This window comes from Lissotriton helveticus, chromosome 1_1, assembly GCF_964261635.1.
Source record: "Lissotriton helveticus chromosome 1_1, aLisHel1.1, whole genome shotgun sequence".
In the NCBI taxonomy this organism is placed as follows: Eukaryota; Metazoa; Chordata; class Amphibia; order Caudata; family Salamandridae; genus Lissotriton; species Lissotriton helveticus.
The window spans coordinates 1,271,562,995-1,271,581,023 of NC_136057.1; the positions used below are offsets into that span (position 1 = coordinate 1,271,562,995).

The following is an 18,029-nucleotide window of genomic DNA, read 5'->3' on the forward strand; positions in this document are numbered from 1 at the left end:
ACAGTCATAATTGGGAAAAGTCATTACTGACTGATTCAGTTATAATGGACGAGCTCCCAAAATTGCTCATGCGCGCCGAGGACTTCCCGGTGGCACACCCTTCATTGTCACACAAGTTGCCAAGCCATGGGAGGCCGTTAGGCAAATTCTGAGGCGGGCGCCCTATGCTAGGCTCCTCGGGCTCTGGTGGCTGCGTGTATTCATATACATCTGTGATTCCATGGATGTTTCGAGATGGCTCGATGGGGGATGTCATAGGGTGGGAGATCTGTTCCTAAACGGCCCGTTATGTCCTTGGAGGAGGTTGGGACCCACTGTGGAATAACTCTGGGCCAATTTGTGCAGTACGCAAGTGTGTCCCGCTCAGCCTGGGAAGTCTGGATATCCTGTCCGGAAGAACCAGGTGAGTCCCAAGTACTACAGGTGATGTTAGATCCTGGCTCCTAAAGAGGTATCACTCCTCACCTATATGCTGCTCTCAAGAGCGAAAGGTATACAAATGTAGAATCAATGCGTGTGACATAGGAAGGGGTGGAGGCCCCACTCACAGATGGGGAGTGGAAATGGGCTCGGACACAGGTACTGAAGGTAGCAAGCAATGCCAGATTTAAGCTGATGCTGTTTTATTATTTATACAGAATTTATCTGACATCCCAGCGCCTACACAGGGTTTACCCAATGCGCACCGCTGGACGCACCCACTGTCTCGCATGCCCAGCCAATTTTGGTCATATCGCGTGGAACTGCGTGTGGATAAAGCCTTTTTGGAGGGAGGTACTGAAGGAAGTGAGCAGAATAACAGCTGTGAATGCGGAATTGACAATCTGACAAGGCCTACTGGGTCTGCTCCCTCTCCCTAAGAAAGGTAAAAAATGCAGTATAGATTTGCTTAGCTGGGTGTTGGTGCTGGCCTGACAGGGATTTGGCATTCACTGGGCAACGCCGACCCCAGATAAAAACGAAGTGGCGGACTGACTTATTAGAATGGGCAGTATTGGAAGAATGCTAACTTCGGAAAGTCCACTCTGACGATAACACAGAACAAGATTTGGAGCTCTGGAGAGCCATAATAGATCTACTGAGGGAAAATGACACTGGGAGAGTCGACAGTGCTGCCTCTGACTCCCCAAAGGGCACGACTGATATTGCTCACTCATTGGCTGATTATGTGACTGACTTTAATGGGACGGTACATCTCTCCCCTTGCCCTCCTGTGTTCCCTGTTGTAGTAGAGTCACCTCTGGGGCTTTGAGGCTGCATCCTGCACTGCAGTGGCGGAGGATTGGGAGATGGGGGGTCCCCTGCTCCTGCCCTCAGCCTCTCCACCAGTGGTGGGTACTACATGATATACCTCTGAGGTTTTATCTTAAGCCTCTTCTTAAAAAACTAAATTTTAACGAAATTAGACCTGCACTTTGTTATTTACAGCTGCTAACTCATGAATGCACTTTATTTGTAATTGGCTTCTTAAAATTGGCCATAAAATTTAGAAATAGCCTGGAGGGTTAATTGCTTAGAACTGTTGTTAATGTTGTATCTGATTAACGGTGATTGTAAACTCTGGATATGTGGCTTTTAGATATCTGGTTTTATTTGTGTTTTTTTAAATTGTGCTTTTATTGTTGTTTTTGTATGAATAACCGAATAAAGATTTTGACTATGACATGACGACCTGCTGTGGTCACACCATCAACAATTCCCAAAAGTCTGAGATTAAATGTGTCACCCCCATGCCTCTCGGGAGGTTAGGACACCTTCCTTCCGGTCCCCCGGCATGAAGTGTGCTGATGCACGATGTTACTGCTGCTTCAGTCTTTACTGGTTTGCATTTTCTTTTATTTAACTTTTCCATTGTGCATGTATTGGCTTGTTATTAGTGACTTATGATTCTCATTGTTCCCTACACTTATTTGTTGTGAGTAACACATGACATGTACAGTTATGAAAAAGTGAATAAATAAATTTTAAAGAAAAAAAAGCATATGTTTGTAGTGTGTAGTGCTGTACACTGACATGATCTGCTTACTCCTGTCACCTTGTGGTAGGCTCAGATATTATAACTTTTTTTTCTTGGATGATGTTCCGCGACTCCTCTCTAAGTTCACAATGCACATGGATACCAACTCCACCCTAGATTATTTTCAATTTAGCCGGTGAAAGTGGAAAGCAGAGTATGACTACTGTGATATGCCATGTGGATTTTAAGTTGCTTAAAAAGTGAGAAACAGACAGGTATCATCATTGTCAGCTTCTGATGAGGATATTGGGCACATGTGAAGCTACAACACAATATACCATTAACAGATGCTTAGAGGGTAAATAACATTTTTGATTCAAATTTGTGTGGCTATAGATACAAATGTTCTGCATCAACTAACAGTTCCCTTGTAAGCAGTGGCAAGTCGAGATAGGATGCAGATATTTGGAACAATCTACGTAACACAGTTTGGCCCATCATAGCCTAGTGACTGGCTAGTATGTCCTCACGGTATTTTATTGTACAGGTGTGGATCAGGTATCTACTTTGCAGATGTCTCTTAATGGGATATTACCCAAGAAAGTCATGGTCATCCTTTTTTTTGCATGTATAGGTACATGATTACATGTTTAGCTTTGAAGTTGCAGGTTTGGATACACTTGGCAATTAATCTTACAATGCTTGCCGTGGAAACCGGATGGCCTTAGTGAGGTTTAGGGAAAACTACAAACAACTGGTTAGATTTGCGGAGGGACTTAGAGCCTTATGTAAAATTTGACAGACAGGTACGCCAATACAACTGTGGCAGAGATCTCATCCGCCTTATTACAAGTACATTTTATCCCAATGCCCACCATGTCCTTGTACATCTAAATGAATATTTCTTGAATGGTGAGTGCTTGCAGCTCGCTGATGCATCAGAGTCAGATTACGGCTACCAAAACACTCATTTTCTAGGACAGAAACTGTAGGTTGCAGAAGTGGAGGGGTTCAAAAGGTGAATCCATAAGCTTTGTGAATTTTTCTGACTGCTTCTGGTACAGGCTTCTCCAATGAGCCGCTGTTAAGGCTCCACACAGAGTTTGGTATTTCTGGAGGCATTACCCTTGTACGCCCCTCCATGAAGGCGATAACCACAGAATTCTGAAGAGGAATGAGTGTTTGATATTCTGCATGTATACTGCAACAGCAGCTATAGTAAGATGTAGGGAGGTACATACAAGACCTGTGCTCTGTAGGTGTAGAAGGTAGCAGATGATATCTTGAACCCTGGCTTTGAAGATGTCTAGTTTCTTCGAGATGCAGTAGGGGACAAATCTCCTCATCCTGACTTCATAACACATGTGTAATTTGTCGACGAGCCTCAAACAGAATGGACATACACTAACAGTGGGATCAGCCAGCAGTGGACTCACCCCAGAGGGATCGGGCAAGCTAGAAGGATGCAGGAACATTAGGATGGAAGCCATCCAGGAGTTGATCACAAGCAAAACTCCTAAAATTGATGGGTTATGCTGGAACTTTGCCAAACTATTACTTTGTAGTTGGTGCCCAAGCTGGCCCTTCTGTATGAAACGGTGACTATTGCTGCCTTTGCTTAGGGAGGTCATGATGGTGTTGATACCTAAAGCCATGGCCGCACCCTCCTTGATCCTTCCTCATATAGACCAAGAGCTGAACTCTGATGATATATTTCTTAGAATGATTTTGGCAAAGCAAATTTTGTGAGCACTTCCCAACTTGATCCATTTGGATGAAAAGGGGTTTGTACCGACCGAGAAGGAGCATGTCCTTGAACATTAAGAGACTGTAAAGACTTTTTGGAGGCAGCTCCTCAGGCATGGCTTTGCTCAACCTGTGGGGAAAAGGCATTTAATACTGTAGATTGAGAATATTTATTCACAGTTGTCAGAAGGGCCCCTCTGATGTATATGAAGCGCATTACTTCTTTCCAGAAATTTCAGGCTGTTTGTTGCTTTTGGAACTGCTGAGGGCGTATTTCTACACTCTAAGTCAGTGGAGTCACAAAGTGTATATCTTGGAATTGAAAATGCTACTTACCAGTATGCATCTGTTCTTGACATGTAGAGCTGCAGAATATCATACTTTTGCATAGATAGCCATCTGGTGTTGGGCTCGGATCCTTATCTTATCTTATCTTATCTTATCTTATGCTGTATTTATAAAGCGCACTGACAGCGGAGGTTTCCTGGCGCTATGATTAAGATTGAGGGTGGAAATGGTGGCTTACATAAGGTTTGAAAAGAGCCAAGTTTTTAGGCTCTTTCGGAAGCTCAACAAGGAGTCAGAGGTTTTGATATGAAGAGGGAGGGAGTTCCACAGTTTAGGTGCCAGAAAACTGAGTCTGCGACCACCCTGCTTTTTCAATTTGACCTTCGGAATAGCAAGGAGGTGAAGGTGGGCAGATCGAAGATTGCGGGCCGGGCAGTAAGATTTGAGGAGGGATTCCAAAAAGGCCGGGCCTTTAGACTGCCGGGCCTTGTATACCAGGCAACCAATTTTGAAGGCGGCTCGCTGTTCGACAGGTAGCCAGTGCAGTTTTGCCAGAAGAGGTCTGGCAGATTGCCATTTGGGGGTTTTGTAAATAAGTCTGGCTGCCTGGTTCTGCACCAACTGAAGGCGGCGAAGAAGGGACTTAGGCAGCCCCCAGTGGATAGTATTGGAAAAATCCAGGCGAGAAAGAATGAGAGAAATAACGATCTGTACCAAGGATTCCTGTGAGAGTAAGTGGGAGATCTTACGAATTTTTCGTAACTGAAACATGCTGGCAGAGATAATAGTGCCACATGAGTTGTAAAAGAGAGGTCAGTGTCGATGGTGACTCCCAGACTTTTTACCGATTTGGACGGGTTGGGTGGAATACCGAGCTCATTTGGCCAGAAATGAGGGCCCCAATATGAGGGACTGGTACCAGGAAGGATGAGTTCCGTCTTCTCAGGATTTAACTTGAGCTGGTTGGCGATCATCCATTGTTGGATATGCAGCATTACTGCCTGGAAGTTGGATACGGCATCAGGGGAATCTAGAGGGAAGACTATCTGCATGTCATCAGCATAGTTGAGGACAGTGCAGTTCCAGGTACTCAGTGAATGGATCAGGGGGCGGAGGTATAAATTGAACAATAAAGGGGAAAGGGAGGATCCCTGCGGGACTCCACAGGTAATAGGAACCTGGGTAGCAGAAAAAGGGCCAAGGTGGACTGTTTGGGCTCTATCCGAAAGAAAAGACTTAATCCATTCCCAGGCAGGTCCCTGGATTCCAGCTTGTCCGACACGGTGGAGGAGAATGTCATGATCCACTGTGTCGAACGCAGCTGATAAATCCAAAAGGACCAATGCCTGGGGGGACCCTATGTCGGCATTCCCTCGAAGGGTGTCCAGGACTTTTAAAATGACTGCTTCGGTGGAGTGCGCCGGTCTGAACCCAGCTTGGTTCGATTCCAAGAAATTGGAGCTCTCAATGAATGCTGAGAGACAGGAGGTAACATATGCCTCCAGAAGTTTAGAGGTGTACAGCAAGAGGGAAATGGGCCTATAATTGGCAGGGTTGGCAGGGTCAGCTCCTGTTTTCTTCAGCAGGGGGACCAATATGGCTTCCTTGAATGCCCTGGGAACTGTACCGGAGCTGAGGGAAGTGTTTAGGAGGGGGAGGATGCAGTCAGGGAGAGCAGAGAAGGTTGTCCCAAGGACTCGGGGAGGGCAACAGTCTTTGGGGGATCCAGATTTGACACGGGTGGTAAGCTCGGAGAGGGTGCTAATGGTGATCGGTGGAAACTGACCAAAGGAACAGGGATTGAGGGGGGAGTGATCATGGGAGTCAACAGGGGAGGAGAAAGGGATGGCATTCTTAATATTTACAATTTTTTGAATGAAATATGAATTAAGCAAGTCACAGGTTTCCTGGGTGGGGGCCTGAGATGGAAGTATCCTATGGTCAGATGAAAAGTCATTCAGGATTTTAAAAATTTCTTTAGATTTGTCACTGGCTGTGTCCAGTCTTTCCGAGATATGTGAGGCCTTGGCCTTAGTGACGGCATTTTTGTATTCGTTGCGGGCCCTCACAAACTTAATGCGATCCTCCTTGGAATAGCCCCGTCTCCAAATGCGTTCTAAATGGCGCAATTGGAGTTTTTGTACTTTCAACTCCTCTGAAAACCAGCGATGAGAGTTGCCATATCTAGTATGAGCAAATCTAGTGAGAGGAGCGTATTTATCGCTGGCTGATGACATCCCATCCGACATGGAGTCAATATCTGAATCAGGGTGAATGATAGGACTGGTGTTGGTCAAATGATCAAGGAATCCCTGAGAGTCGAAGGAATTCCATTTACGACACAGACCCCCAGGGTGAGAGGGAGCCTTAAGTTTCCCTTTAATCACGATGGTGACCTCGATCAGATGGTGGTCTGACCAGAGGCAGGGGGAAATGACTGGGCCGGACAGGACAAGATTGTGAGTCCAGATATGGTCCAAGATATGGCCCTTAATATGGGCAGGGGAGGAGATATGTTGGGACAGATTAAGATTTGCGAAAGTTTCAAAGAGTTCAGTAGCATGGGGCCCGGCTTGGTCATCGTCGAACCAGTAGTTAAAATCGCCGAATACCGCAAGTCTGGAATGGTGGATGAGCAGATCGGCCACCTGCTCACTCAGACACAGAGGGAATGATGGCATCGGCTGGGGGGGGCGGTAAAGAAGTACAATCGCCAAGACACCCCCAGTGGTTTCCAGACTGATGACTATGTTATCTACCCCAGGTAGGGTGAGCGAGGCAGAGGTGAGAAATCTGAAGTTCTTATGTATAATGGCTGCTACCCCTCCTCCGGGACGACTCAATGGACGGTTAACATTGAGGATGTAATAGTCCGGGGGAAGAGCTGCCAGAATATCCGGGTGAGAATCTGACGTAAGCCAGGTCTCAGTTAGGAGCAGAACGTCAGGTTTGTCCATGCTGAGTAGCAGAAACAAATTGAGCTGGTGCTTCACCATAGAACGGGTGTTAAGGTAAAGTACCCTGAGGTGAGTGTCATTGTTCAATGTCCATGAGGGGGCTATGGAGCAGGGGCGGGGGGTACCGATGTCAAGCTGAGAGCCAGAGATAGGTAGCTTGCTAGCAATCTCCAGGTAGGCAATACGCTCCCGCACCCCTGGCAGTAGGGGAGTGTTGATGTATTGCATATCCCTGAGTGTATTAGCTGGGTATACAATAGAAGGACCAGGGGTCCTGGCCCCTGGACCCGGTCGGGCGCGGACCCCTTAAACCTTGTTGTTGTCTTGGAAGAAGTTTTGTAGTCACGAGATAGGTGACTCCTCCTTTGGACGATAGTGCGCATGGGCATCGACTCCATCCTTATATTGTTTTTCGCCATGATGGGAAATTATTGAGTTTGTAAGAAATAGAAAAGATGTCCATATGAATGTATCTAAGTAAGCTAACACTGGAAAAGATACAGCCTCTCTCCAGGACTCTATTAAATTTCCCCTCACTGCTGCCTTCAAAAGATTTATTAGTAGTCATTCCTCCAAGTTCAGCTCTTTCTCGTCAAAGTTCTTTCACAAGACAAGCTAATCTGCTTCCAGACAAGCAGTGTGTAGACAAAATAAATGAAGAAAGGCTCCCCTCATCGCACTGTGGGGTGGTACTTTCTTCTATTTGTATGGCTTAGGAGGTATGAGAGGTAGCAGGGCTGAGATGAGAAAGACTTGTCAAGTTAGAGTAATGAAAAGTTCCAGTAAGTAATCAAAGAAGTATCCCCTCCTTTGTCTTTTTCAAGTATGTGGAGTATGTAGCAAGCCAAGACTGACCTTTCTTTTCATCAGTACGCACAAGACATATACAGAAGAAGACATGGACACTTGAAGACAGCCAGACACTTCATTATTATTCAAATGAAAACACTAGACAACACCAGGCATATCTCAGGAATAGCCCACACCCTGACAAAGGGCCCAGTATACATTGGTGAGAGGGAAGATCCCACTGTTAATGCTACATAAAAATGTATTGATAGTATCCTGCACACCTCTTCCAAAGAACATATTTTCTTTTTTCCCCAGAATGCACCCATACCCAAGGTGGATTACCCAAGGGCACCAGGAGAAATCAGTGTTCGAGGCATATTAGCTGCAGAATTCGAACCTTTGCATAGATCGCCATCTGGTGTTGGACTCGGATGCTTGACCCTTGCTGTTGTCTTGGAATAAGTCTTTGTAGTCACAAGATAGGTGAATCCTCCTTTGGACGATAGTGCGCACGGGCATCGACTCCATCCTTAGATTGTTTTTCGCCATGATGGGAAATTATGGAGTTTGTAAGTAATAGAAAAGATGCCCATGTGAATGTATCGAAGTAAGATAACACTGAAACAGATACAGGTTCCGGGGAGGCGGTGGGCGTATGGTATTCTGTAGCTCTACATGACAAGAACAGATGCATACTGGTAAGTAGCATTTTTCGTTCGAGACATATGAGCTGCAGAAGTCATACTTTTGCATAGACTGTACAGCAGTGTCTCCCTTGGTGGTCACCTGTATCTGTTGCAGTGGTTTGGAAAAGTGTCTCAAAAACAGCTTGGCCTACAGAAGCCTGTTGCTTTGCCTGCACGTCTACACAATAGTGTTTGGTGAAGGTGTGTGTAGTAGACCATGTGGCTGCCTTACAAATGTCTTCAAGGGGAATGTTCCCTAAGAATGCCATGGATGCCCCTAGTTTACGTATTGAATGTGCTCTAGGGGGAATTGTTAATATGTGTTATGCCTTCCGGTAGCATATTTGAATGCGTTTGACTATCCACCTGGCAATTCTAGTTTTAGGAATGGGGTTTCCTTTACCCGGTGGAGAGAAGGCTACGAACTGTTGATTTGTCTTTCTAAAAGGTTTAGTCCTGTCAATGTAATAAAGAATAGCTCTTTTTATGTCTAGTGTGTGAAGAGCTCTCTCTACAACGGAATCTGGGTTTTGAAAAAACACTGGTAATTCTACAGATGGATTAAGATGAAAAGCAGAGATTACTTTGGGAAGGAATTTTGAATTGGTTTGAAGAACCACTTTGTTACGATGTATTTGTAAGAATGGTTCTTATATGGTTAAAGCCTGGATCTCACTTACTCTCCTGGGAGAGGTGATTGCACCAAGGAAAGCTACTTTCCATGTAAGGAACAGCAGTTCGCATTTGTGTAAAGGTTCAAATGGAGGACCCATGAGCCTAGTAAGTACAATGTTTAGATTCCACACAGGAGAGGGTGGCAGTGTGGGAGGAATTATCCTTTTAAGACCTTCCATAAAAGCTTTGATAGCAGGTACTCTGAACAATGGCAAATGTTGTCTGTTTTGCAGGTAGGCAGCAAGGGCAGCCAGATGTAAATCTTATGGATGAGTATGCTAGGTTACATCTTTGTAGATGCAATAAATATCAAATGATGTTCTGAATTGAAGCATCTAGCGGGTCAATTTTGTTGTGATTGCAGTAAATGACGAATCGTTTCTATTTGGCTGCATAGCATTCTCTAGTAGTAGGGCATCTGGCTTCTTTGATAATGTTCATACAGTCCGGTGGGAGGTTAAGGTAACCAAACTCTAGGACTTCAGGAGCCAGATCGCTAGATTCAGTTGTGCTGGATCTGGGTGCCTTATCTCTCCATGGTTCCGCGTTAGTAGTGTTGGGGAGAGATGTAATATTTGGTGTGGAACTACTGAGAGTTCGAGGAGTGTTGTGAACCATGGTTGCCGTGCCCATGTGGGAGGAACTACGATCATTTTGAGAGACTGTTGCTTGAGCTTGCATACTGCTAGCGGAATGAGTGGGAGTGGCGGAAAAGCGTACGCAAATCTGCCTGACCAGTTCATCCATATCGCATTGCCCTTGAACAACGGGTGTGGAAATCTGGCGGCGAAGGTTGGGCATTTTGCCTTTGCGTGTGTGGCGAACAGATCTATGTCTGGGTGGCCCCACATGTGGAAAAATGGTTGAAGAACTTGAGGATGAAGTTCCCATTTGTGGAACTGCTGTGACTGACGACTTAGCAGATACGCAATCTGATTGTGCATTCGTGGAAGATGTTCTGCCACAAGATATATATTTTGCGGAATGGCCCATCTCCATATACTTTGTGCTAGCTGAGACAGTTGCAAAGAGTGTGTTCCTCCTTGTTTTTGTCATATTGTCAGTGCGGACTAGGACAGTCTTGTTGAGAAGAAGTGCTTGGAACAACTTTAACGCTAGAAATATTGCTAGTAATTCTAGGTGATTGATGTGGAGCAGTTTTGGTGGGTGGTCCACTTGCCCTGAATTGTGTGGTTTAGGAGATGGGCTCACCAGCCGGTGAGTGATGTGTCCGCTGTTAGCACTATCTGTGGAATTGGCTCTAGAAACGGCCGCCCTCTGGAAAGGTTTTGTGTGTTCCACCACTGCAGAGAGCAATGTGTGCAGCTGTCCACCAACACCAGATCTGTGAGTTGACCTGGAGCCTGATTCCACTGACGTGCTAAGCATTCTTGTAGGGGGCGCATCTAAAGTCTTGCGTGAGGTACTATGAAAATGCAAGAGGCCATCATTCCTATGAGCTGCATAAACACTTGAGCTGGAAGGGAGTGTTGTGGTTCAAATTTTGTGATGAGGGTTTTCATACTTGCTATCCTGGCTGTATTGGGGTATGCTAGTGCTATGGAAGTGTCTATGGTGGCACCTAGATACTGATGTAGGTAGGAGGGCTGTAGATGTGACTTGGAGTGGTTGTTTGTGAACCCCAAATGGTGTAGCAGTAGAATTGGTTGGTGAGTGTGATGAACACACTGACTGTGTGACTTGGCTTTTATCAGCCAGTCGTCCAGGTATGGAAACACATGAATCTGCTGTCTTCCCAAGTGTGCAGATACTAGGGCGAGACACTTTGTGAAGACCCTGGGTGCTGTGGTTACCCCGAATGGGAGAACCTTGAACTGATAGTGTTGGCCCGTCCACTGTGAATCTTAGATATTTCCTGTGAGTGGGGTGTATGGGAATATGGAAGTAGGCGTCCTTGAGATCTAATGTTGCAAGAAAGTCGCCTTGTTGAAGTAGTGGAAGTACTAGTTGAAGAGTGATCATGTGAAAGTGATCTGACTGTATGTAGAAATTGAGAGGTCTGAGGTTCAGTATTGGTCTGAGAGTACCGTCCTTTTTCAGGATTAGAAAATATAGGGGGTAAACTCCTGGCCCTTGATGCTCTAGGGGAACTGGTTCTGTTGCATGCTTTTGAAGCAGTGAGAGAACTTCCTGTTTGAGGAGCGTTAGATGTTCTGTGGACATGGGACATGGGACGTTGTTTGGGCGGTATGTTGTGGGGAGTTGCAGTAAGTTCCAAGCAGTAACCATACTGGATAATTTGTCTTACCCACTTATCTGTAGTGATGGAATTCCAGACAGGTAGGAACTGTGAGAGTCTCCCTCCGACCGGAGTGGCATGGTCTGGAGGTAGTGGAGGAAAGTCACTGTTTGTTAGTGGGGGAGGTGCGAGTATTATTACCTCGGCCTCTCCCTTTGTTGTTATTTCCCCTGTACCCACCTCTGAAATATCCCTTGTTGGGGGATGTTGTGTGGGACTTTTGTAGGAGGAGGAAGCAGTATCTATAGTGATGTTTTTGGATGCAGCCCTAAAAAAGGAGCGACGAATGGAGCCCCGTGTAGCTGGAGACTGTACTGCTCCCATAGATTTTGCAGTCTCAGTGTCTTTTTCATTTTCTCTAATGTTGTGTCTACAGCGGGGCCAAAAAGTTGTTCCTGATTGAACGGCTGATTGAGGATAGTAGTTTGCACTTCTTGTTTGAACCCATAAATGTGCAACCATGCATGCCTTCACAATAACACACTAGTGTTGATTGATCTAGATGCAGTGTCTGCTGATATCGAGGGCACATTTAATGGATAACGTTGTTATTAATTTGCCCTTCTGAATCAGTCATGCAAATGCTGCATTAGGCCCTCAAGCTCGTCGTAGTGAGCCCTATCGTATCTGGCAAGTAATGCTTGTGCATTAGCTATCCTCCAGTCATTAGCTGCTTGGGAGGCAACTCATTTGCCAGAAGCGTCTAGCAGTTTTGACTCTTTGTCTGGAGGTGGAGCATCACCGTAGGTTTGAGAGTTGGCCCGCTTCCTAGCATTGGTCACTACCGGGGAATCTAAGGGGAGTTGACCTTTAATGTAGGTGGGATCATAAGGGGCGGGTTTATATTTTTTATCAATCCGAGGATTGAGAATACTGGTCCTGACGAGGTCTTTGAAGATGTCTGGAGCATGTTTGATGACACCTTTTAGCATGGGTAATGTTTGTACTGTCCTTTGTGACTGTGCAAAAGTGGCTACCAGGAAGTCCTTCTCAGTGGGGTCTGAATGCATCTGCACACCAGGATATTGGGCAGCCCTATCAATAAGCTGACTAAAGCCAATGTCATCGTGGGAAATGGTCTGGTTGGGTATGCCTCTGGATCAGGAGGGTCTGGAGGATCTACAGGGTGATTGTAGTCATCCATGTATCCTGTGGTATGTCATTGTCATCATCAGGATTATTGAAGGGGTCATTATTTCCACCCCCACCTCCTAGGTCATCATCATCATGTGGTGGTGGTGAGTATGGAGGAAGTGTAGGAGACTCTGGAGGAAAGAAAGGCTTAGTAGGAAGAACAGGACAAGAGGGTCTAAATGGTGAAGTCGTACTGTCCTTTTTCTAAACAGGCACCTCAGGAATGTGTGGGGTGTTCAGTCAGTCAGTCAGTCATAAAAACTTTTATTCGGTTACAGTTTTACATAACCATAAAAAGTACATACACTGGTTAAAAAGACTACATTTCTGATTATATCTTAGTTAATAAAAACACAATTCAATATGTACATTTAAAAAAAAAAAAAAGATTAAAAAGAACTACGTTTAACAGATAACATACAATTAGAACTGGAAACTGTGCCTTGAGTTTTTCTACACCCTATCTTGGGCGCAATTCTAATATGTTCGTTACAGAGTTGACATTAAATTCAAGATCCATGAACGGCACTAAACAATAAGGGTGTAGTTTTGGCGCAGGTATCTAAACCACACAGACACTGCGCCGAGTGTTTAGACAAAGTTTTAGGAAGCCGGCTACACATTTTGCATTATATACAGAGTCCAAGGACTGTAGTGCCAAGTAAGCGGGCCGACATGTTCTCAGGCCCATTGCGCGCAATACAGGCAGAATCCAGCGCTTACGTGGGGTCGTGTAGTATCTGCAAAACAATATTATATGGATTGTTGACTGGTCCGAGATCCCATCACAGGGACATTTCATTAAATTATGTGACCAGTCTTGCTGCTTCGGATATGTGACTTGGCGATGAAAGGTATTAAATCTGAACCTGGTCAATAGATATTTATCGTAAGTACTTAAATAAAAAGTTAAATATGGCTGAATCCCCAAGGAAGTCTGAAGTGTTAAAGTATGAGCATTTGAGGGTTTGCTTAATGCCTGCGTCAGACGTAATTCCCTAAGATGGGAGAGACAGAGTTTTTTCAAATCTTTCCTAGAAATGTTCATCAGCGCGAGTGGATCCCAAAAGTATACAATATGATCCAGGTCGCCTAGGAAATTCTTTACATACTGAGCCATGGAATTTTATGCCAATTAGCTAAGGCCAAACAGTCTGTTAGGAGAGAGCGGGTTAGGTGGCACTGCGTTTTGGTCCAAACACGGTGCCACAAAAGGATCGGCTGGATCCTGATGTTATCGATCAGATAATAGATTCCCAGCTCAATGTGGCAACCATACGTGGGGGCACTTTGAGGTACGGCCAGCAGATATTTTATGAACCCATTCTCGACTATTTGAAGGGCTTCAACTGGTGCGTACCCCCAGACCCCAGCACCGTAGGTCGCTATGCTATGGCATTTAGCGTAGTAGATTTTTAATAGTTCTGCTGCCGCAGGCTTACCCAATTTCCTTGAAAAGGAAACTAGGGCTGAGGTTGCTCTCTGAAAGAGCAATTTTTTACTAACTAAGCCTTGCTTCCAGCTTAGTTTGTCATCCACTAGGATACCTAGGTATGGATAAACACTGGTTCGTTCCAACCTGACATTATCAATAACTATTGGTTTGGTTTTCTTCGCCCTTGGCCCAATATGCATTACGAAGGTTTTGTTTTTGTTTACTTTTAAACCCAGGGAGGACATAAATTTGCAGTACTTGTTTAGTTGTAATTGGAGTTGGTTGAGTGTTCTTGCTAATATGACAGAGTCATCTGCATATAATAAGGCAGGGATAGGGCGGTTCTTAATAGTTGGAAGGTCCTGGCTCCCTTCAAGCATGGCCACTTCTAGGCCATTTGTGTACAGATTAAATAGGAAGGGAGCCAGGACACAGCCCTGTCTAACCCCCCTATTGACGACGAAAGATGGTGATAATTCTCCATTCACTCCGTATCTGACGCAAGCGGAGGCGTCAGAATAAAGTTCTTGGAGAAAATTAATAAGGGGGGGGTCGACCCCTAGCTTGCCGAGTATAGACCACAGCTTTGAATGGATGACACAAGCAAAAGCTGCGCTAAGGTCGACGTACACTAGGTATAAGTGTGGGGTGTTCAATTTTCTCTTGTTCGTGGGTATATTGATATTATGGCCTGTTTTAGGGTCCACATGCAGTGTTTTCTATTTTGGATCGATGGGATCTGGTAGAAACAGTTCCTCCTCATTGTGTGGTTTCGGCGCCGATTTTGTCGGTTCTGAACGTGATATAGATTTTTGCTCTGGAGCTTTTGAAGGGGTTTTTAGGTCCTTCGGCTCAGTGTCGAGTCCGAAATCTTTTTCAGATCGTAAGGTTTTTGAAGTGTCTTCGGGTCCGAGGCCTTTTGGCCTTTCGGTGCCATGCCAAGGCCTTTTTAGAGACAGCGGGATATGTTCCTGATTTGGGTGCCGACGTTTGTTTTTGGGGCACTGATGAGCGGCTTACTTGGTCCCGAGCCACCTGAAGGCTTTTCCTTTGTCTTCAGAGCCAGGCCTGGAGGCCGGGCTTCTCAAGTGTTCTTTCGGTCTCTACTAAGGCCTTCAGGTGAAGTTTTGACCGGAGCCTTCTTTTTGGGTGGGGCAGGGCAGTTGTTTTCACTCGTTGACCTGGAGTGATGTGATCATTGAAGTTGTCGTCATCGGCCTCGGATGCGATGTTGAGCTCATCTGAATTCTCTGCTTCTGGGACGTCGGGCCATCATCGAGGATATCTTCTGGCACAGGTGCTGATCGTTGTGCCATGATGTGTCGTCGAGCCCAGCCATTACGGATAGTTTTCTTGGATCGAAAGGAGGTGCAGGCTGGCAATGTTCTGGCGAAAGACAAAGGTTGCATACCTTGTGATGGTCGCTGTGTGGAAATTTAGCTTACTGGGGGCATTTTTTAAATGGAGTCCTTTCCATTAGCTGTAGGCCTGAATGGCGTCGATAGGCCCAGAGGCCCGCGTCGACGACCGGAACCGGGGATTTTTGAGTTAGCACGAAGAAGCACGCAAACGAAATAATACCATCGATTTGTGATGTTTTGCGCGTCGAAAAAGGTTTGGAAACACGGTACCGAACCGCAGCACCGAAGTTACATCCGAACAAGATGGCGGAAAAAAACAATCTAAGGATGGAGTCGATGCCCATGCGCACTATCGTCCAAAGGACGAGTCACCTATCTTGTGATTACAAAGACTTCTTACAAGACAACAACAAGGTGCAAGCATCACAGCCCAACACCAGATGGCGATCGAAGCAAAATTATGAATACTACAGCTCATATGTATCGAACACTGATTTCCCCTGGTGCCCTTGGGTAATTCATCTTGGGTATGTGTGCATTCTGGGGAGGAAAAGAAAATATGTTCTTTGGAAGAGGTGTGCAGGATACTATCAATACATTTTTATGTAGCATTAACAGTGGACTCTTCCCTTTCACCAATTTATACTGGGCCCTTTGTCAGGGTGTGGGCTATTCCTGAGATGCCGGGTGTGGTCTAGTGTTTTTATTTGAATAATAATGAAGTGTCTGTCTGTCTTTAAGTGTCCATGTCTTCTTCTGTACATATCTTGCGCGTACTGATGCAAACAAAGGTCAGTCCTGGCTTGCTACATACTCAACATACTTGAAAAAGACAAAGGAGGGGATACTTCTTGGATTACTTCCTGGAACTTTTCATTACTCTAACTTGACAAGTCTTTCTCATCTCTGCCCTGCTACCTCTCAGAGCTCCTAACTCCTAAGCCATACAAATAGAAGAAAGAGTCCCACCCCACAGTGCGGTGAGGGGAGCCTTACTTCATTTATTTTGTCTACACACTGCTTGTCTGGATGCAGATTAGCTTGTCTTGTGTAAGAACTTTGACGAGAAAGAGCTGAACTTGGAGGAATGACTACTAACAAATCTTTTGAGGGCAGCAGTGAGGGAAAATTTAATAGAGTCCTGGAGTGAGGCTATAATTATTCCAATTTTTAAAAAGGGCAACCGGAATTCACCAGCTTCCTACTGTCCAATATCATTAATGGATAGCACAGCTAAAATCCTGGGGCGGGTTTCTAGAAAAATTGAACGATTGGGGCGACTCCATTTCATTTTTTATACCTTTCCAATATGATTTTTGCTCCAGTTTAGGGACTGTAGAGCGAGCCATTAATTTAAATTTTATCTGGGGGAAGTATGTCAAGGCAAGGAGAGGTGGCCCTTCACATGGTGCTTATGCACCTCTCCTTTTCCTTTGTCTTAGTTGATAGGAAGAAATTGTGGATCCTAATGGATCAGGCAGGTGAGGAAAATTCCCTTCTGGATTTGATTACGTGCATGCATTGTGACACAACCATCAAAGTGCATTATAAATTGAATGGGGATAACACAAATCCCATAAGGGTGAACAGAGAAGTGAGGTAAGGATGTATTATTGCTCCTTTTTTATTTGTATTCTTCATTAACTCCCTCAATACTGTTTAGAAGCTTGTATAAAGACATCCAGAGAATCGGCTCTCGTGTAGCCCCTGGTTCCTTTGTACGCAGATGAAGCAGTTCTCCTGGGACTAACTGCTAATGCTTTACAAAGCTTATTAAAGGAATTCAAGGATTTTATGAATAACCTAAATTTTAAGGTAAATCATCAGAACGCTTTTATAATGACCTGTGGTGCCAAAAGCACGAAGACCACGTATTTTAACTTAGGAGGGACCCCAATATATAAGGCATCTACTTTTTATTACCTAGGTCTCCTACCAATGGGCCCTGGGAAAGTCTAATTAGTCAAAGATCGCAAAAGATGGAGGTAGCTGTTTATGCAATATTGAGGTTTGCTTAAAGATTGGGACATAAATCAATTAGGGAGATGCTTCAACTGTACAAAAGTAAGTGCCTAACAGTCCCAAGAAAGTTGCAGATAGCAGAAAATAAGTTTTTATGTAGAGTTTTAGCATTACCAAAATTCACCCCAAGTTTTTTCACACATGCTGAAGTAGGGATGAGATTTCAGGAAGACCATACTGGTATAGCCCCTTCATTATTATGAGTAAAATTATGGAGCACTGACCAGGCCAGTTTTTCACGGAAGATTTGAGTGACTGTTTAAACCTAGATAGCATGAATGCCATTTCATGGATGGTATACGTAAAAAAGGTTTTCTACTCTTTGGATTTGAGCGCCCTTTTTGACTCCCCCGAAGGCATAGGCCCTCAGACAAAAGGAAGGGTTAAAGAGGGCACGAAGTGTCCAGGTGATGCGGTCTCCACTCAGTCCACTGCACACTTTATGCTGTTTTGCACATTGTTTGGCCCGATAAGATCTCGATTTTTAAGTCCAGCACTTTTGCACAGTCACTTTACCTCATATAAAGAGGGTTTCAAGTTTTTACAACCCCTTGCCTCCCCAGAAATTTGCTATGAAAACTTAGCTTTATAATTGCAGCTATAAAACTAAGGAAATCCTATTCAATGTAAACCGGTCTGTTTTAATTATGATATCCATGTTGTTGTGATTTTAGGTTTTTAAGGATTGTATTTGTTATCATTTGAATATGAACTTT

At 44.8% G+C, this 18,029-nt stretch overlaps 1 protein-coding gene across 3 annotated transcripts in view; it reads right to left on the reverse strand.

Annotated features, from left to right (window-relative positions):
- TSPAN12 (tetraspanin 12) overlaps nucleotides 1-18,029 on the reverse strand; it is a 212,440-nt gene that overhangs the window by 53,216 nt on the left and 141,195 nt on the right. The window lies entirely within an intron of this gene.